Source organism: Vulpes lagopus, chromosome 19 (genome assembly GCF_018345385.1).
Source record: "Vulpes lagopus strain Blue_001 chromosome 19, ASM1834538v1, whole genome shotgun sequence".
Classification (NCBI taxonomy): Eukaryota; Metazoa; Chordata; class Mammalia; order Carnivora; family Canidae; genus Vulpes; species Vulpes lagopus.
The window spans coordinates 34,052,499-34,066,635 of record NC_054842.1 but is presented as its reverse complement, the minus strand read 5'-3'; the positions used below and the strand labels follow the sequence as shown (position 1 = coordinate 34,066,635).

The window sequence follows — 14,137 nt, the reverse complement described above, 5'->3', positions numbered from 1 at the left end:
TTGAATGTCTGCCTTCATCTCAGGGTGTGGTCCCGGGGTCCCAGGATCAAGTCCCACATTGGGCTCCCTGTGGGGAGCCTGCTTCTCTCTCTGCCTGTGTCTCTGCCTCTTTCTGTGTCTCTCACGAATGAATACATAAAATCTTACAAAAAAAAAAAAAAAAGTGAGGGGCATTTCAAGCAGTTTTTATTTGTATTTCTCCATTACAGTGAAATTAAGCAACTCTTCCCAAATTTAAAGGATTTACTTTTGTTTTTCTGTGTGGACTACTTGTTTACATCTTTTGTCCATTTTCTCAAGGTATAGCTTTTCTTTTCCAATTTTTAGAAACACTTTATATGGTAGGAATATTTGCCCTTTGTCTTTGATATAAATTGTTTCCAGTCATGGGTCTTTTTAACTTGGTTATTATATTTTAGGTATAAAAGTTTTTAAGAAGGGGCAATGGGGGTGGCTCAGCTGGTTGAGCATCTGCCTTTAGGTCAGGTCATGACCCCAGGGTCCTGGGATGGAGCTCCACATGGGCTCCCTGCTCAGTGAGAATTCTGACTCTTCCTCTTCTTCCACTCATGCCCCACCCCCAAATAAATAAATAAATAAATAAATAAATAAATATTTTTTTAAAATAAAATATTTGAAGAATTTGACAATACTTGCCAAAATTTTAAGTGCATATTTCTTTGAATCAGCAATCTACACACAAGAAAAAAGTAATGCAAGTATCCAAAGTCATAAGAATGTTTGCTATGGCATTGCTATTAACTGTGAAAAATAAGGAATAAAATGTACACCAAGAGTGGCAGGGTAAAGTGGTCAATAAATATTAAGCAAAAATGCAAATTCCAAAACAATAGGATTATAATTCTATTTTTTTAAAAAACTCCCATTATATATGTTTGTACATGTATTAAAAAGTTCTAGGAGGATATACATCAAATTATAAAAGCGATGGCCTAAGTGAATGGGAAGATTGGTAAAGCTTATTGGTTCATACTCCACAGATATGTATGCTTTGAATATTTTACAAATAATTACATATTACTCTATTATTTTTTAAAGATTTTATTTATTTATTCATGAGAGACACAGAGAGAGAGAGGCAGAAGCATAGGCAAAGGGAGAAGCAGGCTCCACACCGGGAGCCTGATGTGGGACTCAATCCCAGGACCCCAGGATCACGCCCTGAGCCGGAGGCAGACGTTTAACCACTGCTGAGCCACCCAGGCGTCCCTACTCTATTTTTTAAAAGTGTACCATAAAAAGAAAAAACTGAAAGCTATAAAACAATAGGAATTGGCAGCCAAAACACAAAGTAGGGGGGTGAGGAAACATGGAGGAAAGTATGAAGAAAAAGAAATGAGAAATAAGGGTATAAAGTAAATCTGTTTTATTGTAGAATCACGACTAAAACCTAAACAATTAGAACATAAAGAAAAAATGCACAAGAAACAAAAACATACAAAAATAAAACAAAAAAACACTAATAAGTTAACTTTCCTTTGATGACCATTTCTTCAGTTAAGTAGCAGATAAAAGAGCTAATGTGATTTTAGAGTCCAGATAATAGGGAAAACTATCTTTAAACACAAGAAATAGTGATAGGACCTGCTTATACTACAAGACAGACAGCAACTGAGGCCAAATGAAAAAACAAAGTAATGTTTCCTATTTCATGCTTACTCTGATCTCATGCCTACTCTGAAGCAAAACTAAGAGAAGATGGGTTGAAACATTTGCATTATTTTAACAGCCATTTCCCTCTTGATCTCTTTTAGCCAAATTTAGTTCAAATTATATTACTGAACATGGAATGACTCCACTCTTCTTTGATCCAGCCAAGAGGCCTGGTTTGTAAAGCTGGTCACTTAATATTCTATATTCTCCCACAAAAGCTTCAGCTCAGGACAGCCCTATTGGATGAGCGGTTTGGTGCTACCTTCAGCCTAGGGCATGATCCTGGGGACCAGGCATCAAGTCCCACGTTGGATTCCCTGCATGGAGCCTGCTTCTCCCTCTGCCTGTGTCTCTGCCTCTCTCTCTCCCTCCCTCCCTCCCTCCCTCCCTCTCTCTCTCTGTGAGTCTCATGAATAAATAAAATCTTAAAAAAATAAAAAAAGGTTCAGCTCCATGTTTCCAACTACATTCATGATATTTATACTTGGATGTTCTAGGCCCCTACTCTTACTTTCAGGAACTGGGTTCCTGTCCTTTGGTCTGTGTCCATATACATGGCACTTGAACCCAGGAAGCCTTTACTAACCAGTGTCCAATTCCTGCCTGACATCAAGTATCGGCTTTTCTTGATAGAATCTCAACTGCCTATTTTGATCCCCACTGATTGCCTGCCCTGCTCTGATAATACAAATTATCATGGACCCTGGAACTGACATCAGTCACTGTTTACAGTACTCACATCCTGCTTGCCTTTTCTTCCTGGGTTAATTTCCTGATCTCATTTTGTTTTTCAAATTCACCTCCAATCTCATTCCCAAACTAGACCTATATATACATATTTGCTGATCATACTCCTGGACTTTCCTGATCTGGTTGTTACAAGAATAGGACTAAATTGACATTAAAGAACTCAATTACTTCAATGTCACTACAGACAATACAGAATTTACTATTCTAGAGATCTGCAATAAATGATCATTCCTCATTATTAGAAAGGAATCAGTAGACTAAATTGAAGAACACCTACTGGCTTACAATCAGAGGTTTTTATACCCTTTCACAAAGGTTGGGAGTTGTTAAAAATATGTAACTCTACACCAAGGAATGTTTATCGAATGTAGATAAGTCAGGTATTTAACCTAACATTTCCCTTACAATAATCCTTTGAAGTATAATCCTCACTTTACAAAACAGGATACAAAGAAGTTAAATGGCTTTTAACCTTTAGAAAATAAGTGGTGGAAACTGGAAGACAAATGCATGTTCTTTTGACCTCCTCAAGGTTCATACACTTTTTTTAAAATTTTAATTCCAGTAGATAGCATTACATTAGTTTCAGGTATACAATACAGTGATTCAGTGCTCATCATGATAACTGTACAAGTTGATATACTTTTGATTCCCATGTTGCCCCCCCCTTTTAAATACTTGTAGCAAGAATTACCATCAAACTCCACTCATTGGGCCAGAGACTCCTGTGGTATTAAAGTCTTGCCTCTCATGTAGCACAATACCTACACTGAGTTCATCAGCCAGCCAGTACCCTCAACTCCAACCTCTAACAATGTGTAGTACCATGCTGCCTTGTAAAGACCAGAAAATGAGAGTACAAAGTTATAAATGCATGGAAACCAACTACCTACTAAATTAGCAATTCTTAAACTATTTAGTCTCAAAACCCCTTTACATACTTAAAATTAATGAAGACTCAAAATGGTTTTATGTTGATTGTATCGATCAATATTTACCACATTGGGAATTAAAAGTGAGAAAATGTTATTTTTAAATTCAACTAAATATGGTATTTAATCCAATACAGAACATTTTTTTTTTAAGATCTTATTTATTTATTCATGAGAGACTCCATGCAGGGAGTCTGACGTGCAACTAGATCCTGGGACTCCAGGATCATGCCCTGAGCCAAAGGCAGACGCTCAACCACCGAGCCACCTAGGCATCTCAATACAGAACATTTTAATGAAAATTCTCTTTTCCTTGAGACGCAACGCCTGGATGGCTCAGTGGTTGAGCGTCTGCTTCGGGCTCGGGCCATGATCCCGGAGTCCTGGGATAGAGTCCCATATCAAGCTCCTTGCATGGAGCCTGCTTCCCCCTGTCTCTGCCTCTCTCTCTCTGCCTCTCTCTGTGTCCCTCATGTATAAATAAATAAAATCTTAAAAAAAAATATTTCCCAAACAAAAATATCAGTGAAAAGTGGTGTTATTTTATATTTTTGCAAATCTTTTTAATGTCTGACTTAATAGACTCTTCTGTTTCTGCTTTTAATGTACCACAACATACTGTTCTGGTTGAAAAGAAAACTTGGGGGATCCCTGGGTGGCGCAGCGGTTTGGCGCCTGCCTTTGGCCCAGGGCGCGATCCTGGAGACCCGGGATCGAATCCCACGTCGGGCTCCCGGTGCATGGAGCCTGCTTCTCCCTCTGCCTATGTCTCTGCCTCTCTCTCTCTCTCTCTGTGACTATCATAAATAAATAAAAATTAAAAAAAAAAAAAAAGAAAACTTGGTGTTACACAGATATGTAGTTGGAAAAAGAAGAGTACTTTTAAGTCTTCACAGATATTTGTGGATATTCTTTATTGGTACTACACTAAAACTTGACAAGTGGTAGAGTTTCTTAAATACTCGTTTGTTATGTGGAATCTGAAACTACACTCAGTTATATTAAAATTCATCGGCCTAAATATTTTTAATTCCAGGGAAAATGGGTATAAGCAGCTTCTCTCTCCAACTAATTACAACTAAAATCTCCAGAAAAAAATACAAAGAATCAGCTCCTGAGGACTCTGAAAAGTAAATAATATCAGGCAGACTACAAAGGGAAATCAATCTGAAAAAAAAAAAAAAAAACAATCCATCAACAATAAATTTCCTTTTGGTTTCCCCCCTTCTGCTTTATTTTCTGGCTTTGACCCAAAGGTAGGCACAACAGGAAACGTAACGGGTGCATCAGGAAAAAACTCAAGAGAAGCTCATTTGGCCAAAAAGGATGGGTGGAAAGGCTCTTGAAAGCCAAAAGACTCTGGGTTAAATCTCTGAGGCTTTATTTCTTCTTTTTTCCCCCTCTCCCAGTGCTGTCTCAAGGCCAGCCTCAGTTGTGGATCTGCACCACTGCCACAATGGTGGCTATGGCACATACAATAAGACCCCAAGGGAAAACTTATCCCTCCAGGTAAAGGAAGAGAAAAAGTAACCAGCTGGTGCAAAGAATATGGGGGAAATACCCACTATCTCACCACTTCATCCTTAAGTCAAGCACAGCCATATCCAGAACTGAGTAACAACATGAAAGACTAAAACTCATAATAAGAGAAGCTAACCTTTCTGGTAAAAGGAACCAGGAAGAGGGGTTGCTGAGGATAGGTAAATATGGGGAAAACTCTCATGAGAAGAGAGCTGATGAAGGCAATCTATAACAAAGACTCTCTTCTTGACTAGTCAAGCTCTTCTGAGTCCTCTTCTTGACTAGGCCTCAATCTTGGCCTATAAAAACTGCAGACTCTTAACATCAATGATTTTGTCCATGCTCTCACACTAAAAGACTTAAAAAAACACTAGTCATTTCATTTTTTTTTTTAAGGTTTTCTTTATTTATTCATGAGAGACATACACACAGAGAGAGAGAGAGGCAGAGACACAGGCAGAGGGAGAAGCAGGCTCCATGCCGGGAGCCTGACGTGAGAATCGATCCCGGGTCTCCAGGATCACGCCCTGGGCTGAAGGTGGCGCTAAACTGCTAAGCCACCGGGGCTGCCCAACACTAGTCATTTCTAATGGCTTAAGGCCACATCCCAAGGATGACAGTTCCATCCCCTAAAAGTTCCTGCATGAGGAAGCTTGATATTGCAAGAATTTACTATGTGTTCTACCTGAAGCTGGTGACGAGAGGCCCCTATAACCCCTTTTAGTTACTTTAGAAAGCTTGCAATTATAAATATTTCCACTGCACCTTTAAAATATAAATCTTCTACCACGTTGAAGTGTTTTCTCAGAACAGAGAGCCATCTCTTTAAAATGTAAACATTCAATGTGGCACCTATGTGGCTCAGTTGGTTAGGCGTCCAACTGTTGGTTTCAGCTCAGGTCATGATCTCAGGGTCTTAGGATCAAGCCCCAAACTATGCTCCGTGCTGGATGTGGATGGAGCCTTCTTGGGATTCCTTCTCTCTCTCTCTGCCTGCCCTGTGCACACACACTCCGATCGATCCACCTATCAATCAATCAATAAAATGTAAACTTTCAGTGAGATACAACTCATTCTTGCTCTCAGTCCCTGTAGGAGGGTAAGGGCCTCTTGTCATAAAGACGTTTGTTTCTCCTCTGGGTAAGTGTCAATTACAAATCCAGATGGCCTAGTCAAGTAGACCAATTAAAAAGGCATTGAAACCTTAAGTACAAAATAGCTATCACCCAAGTTCGGGACCATCCCTGACTGTTAGAGATAGCACAAAGACTCAAACAGTACAGCAAAGATCTAGAAAATTAAACTGATGCTGGCACTACTACCCACAAAAAGCAAAAAGATGGGTTTGAATCTAATCAGATTGATGTGTGCTAAAACAACAGCAAAATAAAAATTCTCTTAGAGATTTTAACAGGATCCAAAGCCTCACAAAATAATACTTAAAATATCCAGTATACAATCTAAAATTATTCAAAATACAAAGAAGTAGGAAAATCTGGTCAAAAGGTCAAAGAAAAAGATAACCAATAGGTGCCAACCAAGAAATGACCCAAATGTTGGAATTATTAAGACTTAAAAGCAGCTGTTATAACCATGCTCCATAAGGTAAATGTGAACACTCTCAAAAGAAACAGAAAGATCTCATCTGAGAAGGAGTAGTTATTAAATAGGATCAAATGGAAATTTTATAACTAAAAAAATCACAGTATTTGAAATAAAAACTTCATTGGAGAGGCTGAGTAGCAGAATCAAGATGATAGATGCATTAATTTCCTATGGCTGCTGTGACAAAATACCACAAACCAGGTGATTTAAAATAACAAAAATTAATTCTGTCATAGATCCAGATATCAGTCAAGGACTCAATCAAGGATTCTGAAATAAAGGTGTTGACAGGGCTATATAAACTGTCTCTGAAGACTCTAGAGGAGAAAGTACACTTTACCTTGTCCAGCGTCTGGTGGCTGTCAGCATTGCTTGTGGCTACATCACTCTGCCTCTGTGGTCATGCCTCTTCTTCCTCTTCTATTAAATCTTCCCCTGCCTCATAAAGCCACATATCACTGAATTTGGGGCTCATCAGATAATCCAGTATAAATTCAACCTCTCAAAATCCTTACCATCATTAATCACACCTTTTGCCATGTGAGGTAATGTTCATAAATTCCAGGGATTAAGAAATATTTACATCTTTTTGGAGGTTGCTATTCAGCACACTACAATAGAGGAAAGATAAGGTGACCCTGAAGACAGATCAATACAAATTATCCAAGCTGAAGAACAGAGTAGGGAAAATATTTTGAAAAGGAACAGGGCTTCAAGGACTTTGAGACAATATCAAAAGAACTACTATTCATTCTTTGGAGTCCCGAAAGAAAAGGTAATGGTGTAGAAAAAGTACTTGAAGAAAAGGTGGAAATTTTCTAAAAGTATGCAAAGGACTTAAATTTATAGATTCAAAAAAATAAGGCAAACTCCAAATAGGATAAACTCAGACCATGTCCAGGTACATCATAATCTGACCGCTAAAAAGAAAATCTTGAAAGCCACAAAAGAATGACAAATTACATATGTGGCAGTGGTTCTTAATTGGGGATTATTTCATATCCAAGGGGATATTTAACAATGTCTGAAGTCACTTTTTATTGTCACAACTGGAAAGAGGGGGACAGAATGGTGCTACTAGGAGAGGGCAGGAATATGCTAAACATCCTACAATAAATAGGACAGCCGTCCACAGTAACAAATTATCCAATCCAATGTGCTAAGATTGAGAAAACCTGATATAGGAGACAATTTGAATGACTAAGAATTTCTCACCAGAAAACAGGACCCACATCTTAAAAATGCGGAAAGCAAGCAACCAACAACACAGAATTCTATACTCAGTGAAAATATCCTTTAGTAATGAAATGAAAAAAGACATTCTCAGATGAAGAAAAAACTAAAGCTATTTTGTTGCCAGCAGATGGCCTCTAATAGAAATATAATCAAAGGTCTTAAGGCTAAAAGAAATTATCAGAGGAAAACATGAAATTTCAGCAATGAAGGAAGAACAAAAAAATGGTATATATCTGGGTGAATATAGTAATATTTTTTCCATCTCTTAAACTCTTTAAAACACGCATAGCTTTTGAAAGGGAATATAATACTAACACGGGGGTTTCACATATGTATAATTCATATGACAATTATATAAAGTGGGGAGGGCAATGGGACCTATATGATTGTAAGCTTTTATGTTCTATTTTAAGTGGTGAAATATAAATTCTAGATATACTGTGAAAAATTAGTATATAAAGTAATTATAATCTTTAAGGCCATCACTAAAAAAATAGGACAAAGAAATACAACCAAAAACTAGTACATACAATAAAATGGATACTAAAAAGTACTCCAATAATCCAAAAGAAGAAAAAAACAGAGGAACAAAAAAACCCCACAAGAAATAGATAACACATAATTAAGCTCAAATACATCAGTAATTACATTAAATAAGTGGCCTTAAACTAATTAAAAGACAGAGGTGATCAGATGAAATTAAAAAACAAGATTCAAGTGTTATCAGATAACCATTTTGAATATAATGATAGATGGCATAAAAGGAAAAGGATCATGCAAACAGGAATCAAAAGAAAGCTGGAGTTGCTATATAAATGCCTAAGAAAAAAATAAATAAATAAATGCCTAAGAAAGTAGATTTCTGAACAAGGAAAACTGCTGGGTAGAGAGACACAAGATAATGAGAAAAAGGTTAATTCATCAAAATGACAATTTAAAAAAATATATATATATTTAATAGAGTTGCAAAATACATTAAGCAAAAGTGATTAGAATGGAAAAGAAGTAAATAAATCCACTATTCTTGAAAATTGCAACTACTTTCAGTAATCCATAAAACAGGCAGAAAAGCATTAAAAAAAATCGAAGATTTAAATATCATCAACCAACTGAATGAATCTAATTGACCTTTACACAACATTACATTCTAAAGCAGCATAGACATCTTTTCAAGTGCATGTGTAATATTCAAGACAGATCACATTCTGGACCATAAAATAAACGTTAATAAATGTGAAAGAAAAAAAAATGTGAAAGAACTGATATTGCACAGCATATGACCTCTGACCATGACAGAATTAAACTAGGAGTATTAGAAAGATAACTAGAAAATCTCTAAGTATTTGGAAATTAGACAACACACTTCTAAACAACTCATATATCAAAGAGGGAAATTAGAAAATATTTTGAACTAAGTAAAAATGAAAACACAACATATAAAAATTTGTTAGATGCACCTAAAGTAGTATTTTATTATAAGGAAATTCATGGTATTAATTGCCATTAATAAAATGTTAGAAAACAAGTCCCAAATCAAAAATAATGTAAGTTTCTAGGCACCTGGTCACTCAGTCAGTCAAGCATCTGACTCCTGATTTCAGTTCAGGTCTCTCTCTTTTCTTTTTTTTTAAGATTTTATTTATTTATTTATGAGATACACAGAGACCTAGGCAGAGCTCCTTGTGAGGAACTCAATGCAGGTCTCATTCCCAGGACTCCAGAATCACAACCTGAGCCAAAGGCAGACACTCACTGAGCCAGCCAGTGACCTCAGTTCAGGTCTTGATCTCAGGATCATGAGTTCAAGCCCCATGTTGGACTCCAAAATAATAGTAGTAGTAGTAGCAGTAATAATAATAATAATAATAATAATAATAATAATAATAAACACTACTAATAATGTAAGCTTCTGCCCTAAGAAACTAGAAGAATAGCACATCAAGCCCAAAGGAAACAAAAAGGACATAATAAAGACCAGAAATCAGTGAGACTAAAAAAAAAAAATTAGAAAAAAACCACTGAAGCCAAAAGATGGTTCTCTGAAAAGATCAAGAAAATTGATAACTCTCTAGCAAGAATAACTAAAAAGACAAATTACTGAAATGAAAGAAACACAAAACATAAGAGAATACTATTGCTATGGTCTGAATGTTTATGTCTCCTCAAAATTAATGTTGAAATCTTAACCACCATAATTATTATAAGTAGGGCCTTTGGGAGCTCATTAGGCCCTAAGGATGGAATTCTCACGAATGGGATTAGTACTTTCATTAAAGAAATCCCACAGAGATCCCTAGCCCCTTCTACCATGTGAAGATACAAGAAGCCTGCACATGGAGGAGGGAGGGACTCACCTGACCATGTTGGCACCCTGATCTCAGACTTCCATCTTCCAGACCTGTGAGAAATAAGTTTCTGCTGTTTATAAGCCACCCAGCCTGTGCTATTTTGTTTTAGCAGCCCAAACAATAAGACAGAAAATTGGTACCAAAAATGGAAGCTGTGTTTCTGATAGATATCTAAAAATGTGGGAGTGGCTTTCAAATAGATAATGGGTAGAATCTGGGGGCGCATGCCAGAAAAATTCTACATTGCCATTAATAGACTGTTAAGGTCAAATTCTTCTGAAGGCTCAGAAGGGGAGAGCTGTAAGCAAAGCCTAAATCCTTTTTTTTTTTTTTTTTTTTTTATTTGAGAGAGTGTGCACACACGTACCTGCATGCACGAGTCACGGAGGGGTAGAGGGAATGGGAAAAGCAGACTCCTTACTGAGCACAGAGCCTGATGTGGGGCTCAATCTTAGGATCAGGATCAGGATCTGAGCCACAGTAGATGCTTAACCAACTGAGCCACTGGATGCCCCAGTTTCGATCCTAAGTGGTCATGAACAGAATGTTGGCTGAAATACAGAGCATTAAAAAAGAGACATCAGGCCCAAATTGGAGTTGCTCATGCTAAGCACCACGTCAAAAAAAATTAAGACTAAGACTCAATACCTGACATAATTGCAGTTTCAGCCTCTCCCAGAAATGTAACCTTTAACCAGTCCATCTGGAATTACCTGGTCACCACCAGTGAGGTAATACATCCAACAGACCCCATCTGTCCTCCATCGGAAGTTGATCGTATCTGAAATAATCCACTCTTTGCTACAAACTTCCTTTTCCTGCCCCTGCCTATAAAAGCTTTTAATTCTGTATAGCTCTTTGGAGCTCCTCTCTTATCTGCTAGATGAGATGCTGTCCAATTCATGAGTTGTCAAATAAGCCAGTAAGATCTTTAAATTTACTCAGTTGAATTTTGTTTTTTAACAACAATAAAACCCAAGCTGATGATGCCTCAGACAGAAATGAGGTACATGTTATTGGAAACAGAAAGAAAAGTGATCCTTATTATGACAAGACACTTGGCTGAACCATATTCACGTCCTAATGTTTCATGGAAGGGTAGAACTTGTGAAGATGGAACTGGCTATCTATCTGAGACCATTTCTAAGCAAAGTGTTGAAACTGTGGTTTGGATTCTCTTGAATGCTTATAGTAAACACGGAAAGAAAAATCCCTTGGGATCCCTGAGTGGCTCAGCGGTTTGGCCTGCCTTCGGCCCAGGGTGTGATCCTGGAGTCCCACATCGGGCTCCCCGCCTGGAGCCTGCTTCTCCCTCTGCCTGTGTTTCTGCCTCTCTCTCTCTCTGTGTCTCTCATGAATAAATAAATAAAATCTTTAAAAAAAAGAAAAAAGAAAAAGAAAAATACCTTAAAGATGGAACTGTTAAAAGGGGAAATTAATTTAAAAAGTAGAAAATTCTCAGCCTGCTGTAGCACAAAAAAAAAAAAAAAAAAAAGAGAGAGAGAGAGAGAGAGAGAGAGAGAAAGAAAACACATTCAGAACACTAAGAGTGTTCTAAGGGGAAAGGGATCCTTTGATAGAGATTAGTATGGGTGTGAAAATCAGATTCAATCAGCCACCCCAGCAGGAAGCAGCCAGTTAGAACGAGAAAAAGGCAAGAAGGAATGAAGAAAGATTTTCAAGCCTTCTTAGATTTTATAGGATATAACCATAGAATTATTCCACTGCAAATGTAAGATACTCCTCAAGACAAGGGAAGAAGGACCTAAAAGGTGACTCAGTGATTATTAAAACGCTGCCTCCCCCATTTCAAAAGAAGAGGCCATCACCTGGGTTTCAACAAGCTAGAAGAATCCCAGCCCAAAGCTGTGGAGGCCAGGCCAGTAGAGCCAATGGCATATTATTTCTCCCTAGGGAGAATGCCTCAGGTTGCACCCAGATAAGTCCCAGAACAAAAATATTTAAATATTTAACATTTTTAAATGGTCAAATACTTGAACAGATACTTCACCAAAGAAGATAGAAGTTTCTCCCACTATCTGAGAGTAGAGCATTCCTATGAAACCTTTCAGAAGCCAAAATGACATAAAATGAAGTATATCTTCTGCTTTCTGAAAGTTCAAGTCTCATCATTTTGCTTTTACTAAAGATCTACATTAGTACCTGCTTTCACCAACCAAAAGAAATCTGAAAAGGATTTTCACTTTTACAAAAAAAAAAAAGCCATTACTGTACTAATGTGGGTCTTAAGTGGCATAACATGAACTTTTGGAAAGAGGGGATACTGTACAATGACGACATATAAGCTTATGTGAAGATCTTCAATATCATAAGTCATTAGAGAAATGCAAATTAAAGCCACAAAATGATATCACAACACAGCAAACTAAATGGCTCAAAAAGATAAGGGAGGTAGTAATGAAAAAGGACAAGGAAAGGAAGGGAAAGAGGTAAAGGAGAAAAGAGAGAGAAGGAAACACAAACAGTACTAGGTGCCAGTGAGGATGCAAAGCAACAGGAAATCATATATTGCTTGTGGGGATGCAAAACAGTAAAGCTACTGTTTTATATAGTTACTAAGTGTAACAGTTTAGCAGCTTCTTATAAAGTCAGACATACATTAACCATATATGATGATCTCACTGAACCAGACTCAAAAGGTTATGTATGACATTCTGGACTACAAAGCATGAAGGGGTAAAGAATTGTTCTGAATTAAGACTGTGGTAGAGATTGCATAACTGCGTCAAATCTCAATCACACTCCAAAAAGTGTCAATCTTACTGAATGTAAACTAAAATATATAGCAGAAAATATTCACCGCTCAATCTTACACTTTAAATGGACCTGTGTTTACTCACGTATGATTTTGTATCATCATGCAATATACGTTCACTAAGTTTTACAGATCTTCAAATATTGACATCTTATTATAAAGTATCATTGCATTCATATAGCCTCTGGAAACTCCAGAGTGACAATGGAAATTAATATCTCAGTATAATGAAAATAATCTGGTCTTGCAGACTCTTTAAAAGGTATTTTAAGAGCTCTAGAGAATTGTTAATCTAAATAGAGAAATAATAACATCAGGCCAAACACCTAAAAAACACCTATTCTTCCCCAACCTTTTACAAATTCATTGGGTATATCTATATATTAAATGACACTAAGTTTGTCAAATCATTTTACCAAATGATACTGTGTATGATATGTAAACTATGAGGAAAGGTCCAGTTCATGTCCCTTTGTATGTATATAGGTCATGATAAATATGACCATTTTTGGCAAGCCAGTTGTTATATTCTGAGGAAAAAGTAAGGAACCAGCTAGTGAAAAAAATTCTAAAGAGAAATCTCTCATGCTAATACAAATGCAATTTTAGATTCTCTTATAGTTTAACACATAACTTGACAATTTCCTGTTTCTGATAAAAATCAGCAGAGTGACAATACCCAAGTGACTAACTCCGGAAGTTTGGTTGGGCTACAGATCTTTCGGTAAACAATGAAGGGGGAAAAAAATCCCCAAATAACTAATTTCAATGTGCTATAAGTAATGAAAAAAAGACAAAACAGTTCATAAGATGATTTTACTCTATTTTTAAACCCTACTATCTTGTCAAGTAATTTTGATTGTTAAACACTCTTAGAATGAAACATGGGTAAGAATCCCATCATGGGAAAAATAAAAATTATAGGCTAGTCTGAAATAAAGGCTCCTTAAAAAATCAAGCCCCCCCCTTTTTTTAAAGAATAAGTCAAATAAAATGCCATCTTATTCTATTTATTTTTGGAAATAGCACTTTGAAAATATCCCCAATATAAGCAAACACAAAATACAATACAAGCAAAAGTCCGGTGCATATCAAAATTCATTCATTTGACAAATATTTACTGAGTAGTTATTATAGACTAGGAAGACACAGAGCTAAGGCCTGAGAGTAAAGAAAGGCATATCAAGGAAAATATGCTCTCAAAAAATATCAACTGTAGGGGCAGAGTTGGTTAAAAGTGGCTGGCTCTTGATGTCAGTTCAGGTCCTATCAGGGTCCTGGGATGCAGCCCCTTT

The 14,137-nt window shown here is 36.9% G+C and overlaps 1 protein-coding gene and 1 pseudogene across 6 annotated transcripts in view; both read right to left on the bottom strand.

The window, feature by feature from the left end:
• The window catches only part of NCK1 (NCK adaptor protein 1), an 82,395-nt gene that overhangs the window by 33,276 nt on the left and 34,982 nt on the right, over positions 1 to 14,137 (bottom strand). The window contains exon 1 of one of the 6 annotated variants that reach the window (XM_041733908.1): positions 6,823 to 6,909. The exons of the other annotated variants lie outside the window; for them this stretch is intronic. The gene's annotated coding sequence lies outside the window, so the exon portion shown is untranslated. Of the gene's footprint in view, positions 1 to 6,822; positions 6,910 to 14,137 lie in introns of those variants that run through there. 6 annotated transcript variants of the gene reach the window in all.
• On the bottom strand, positions 3,101 to 3,247 carry LOC121479154 (annotated as a pseudogene).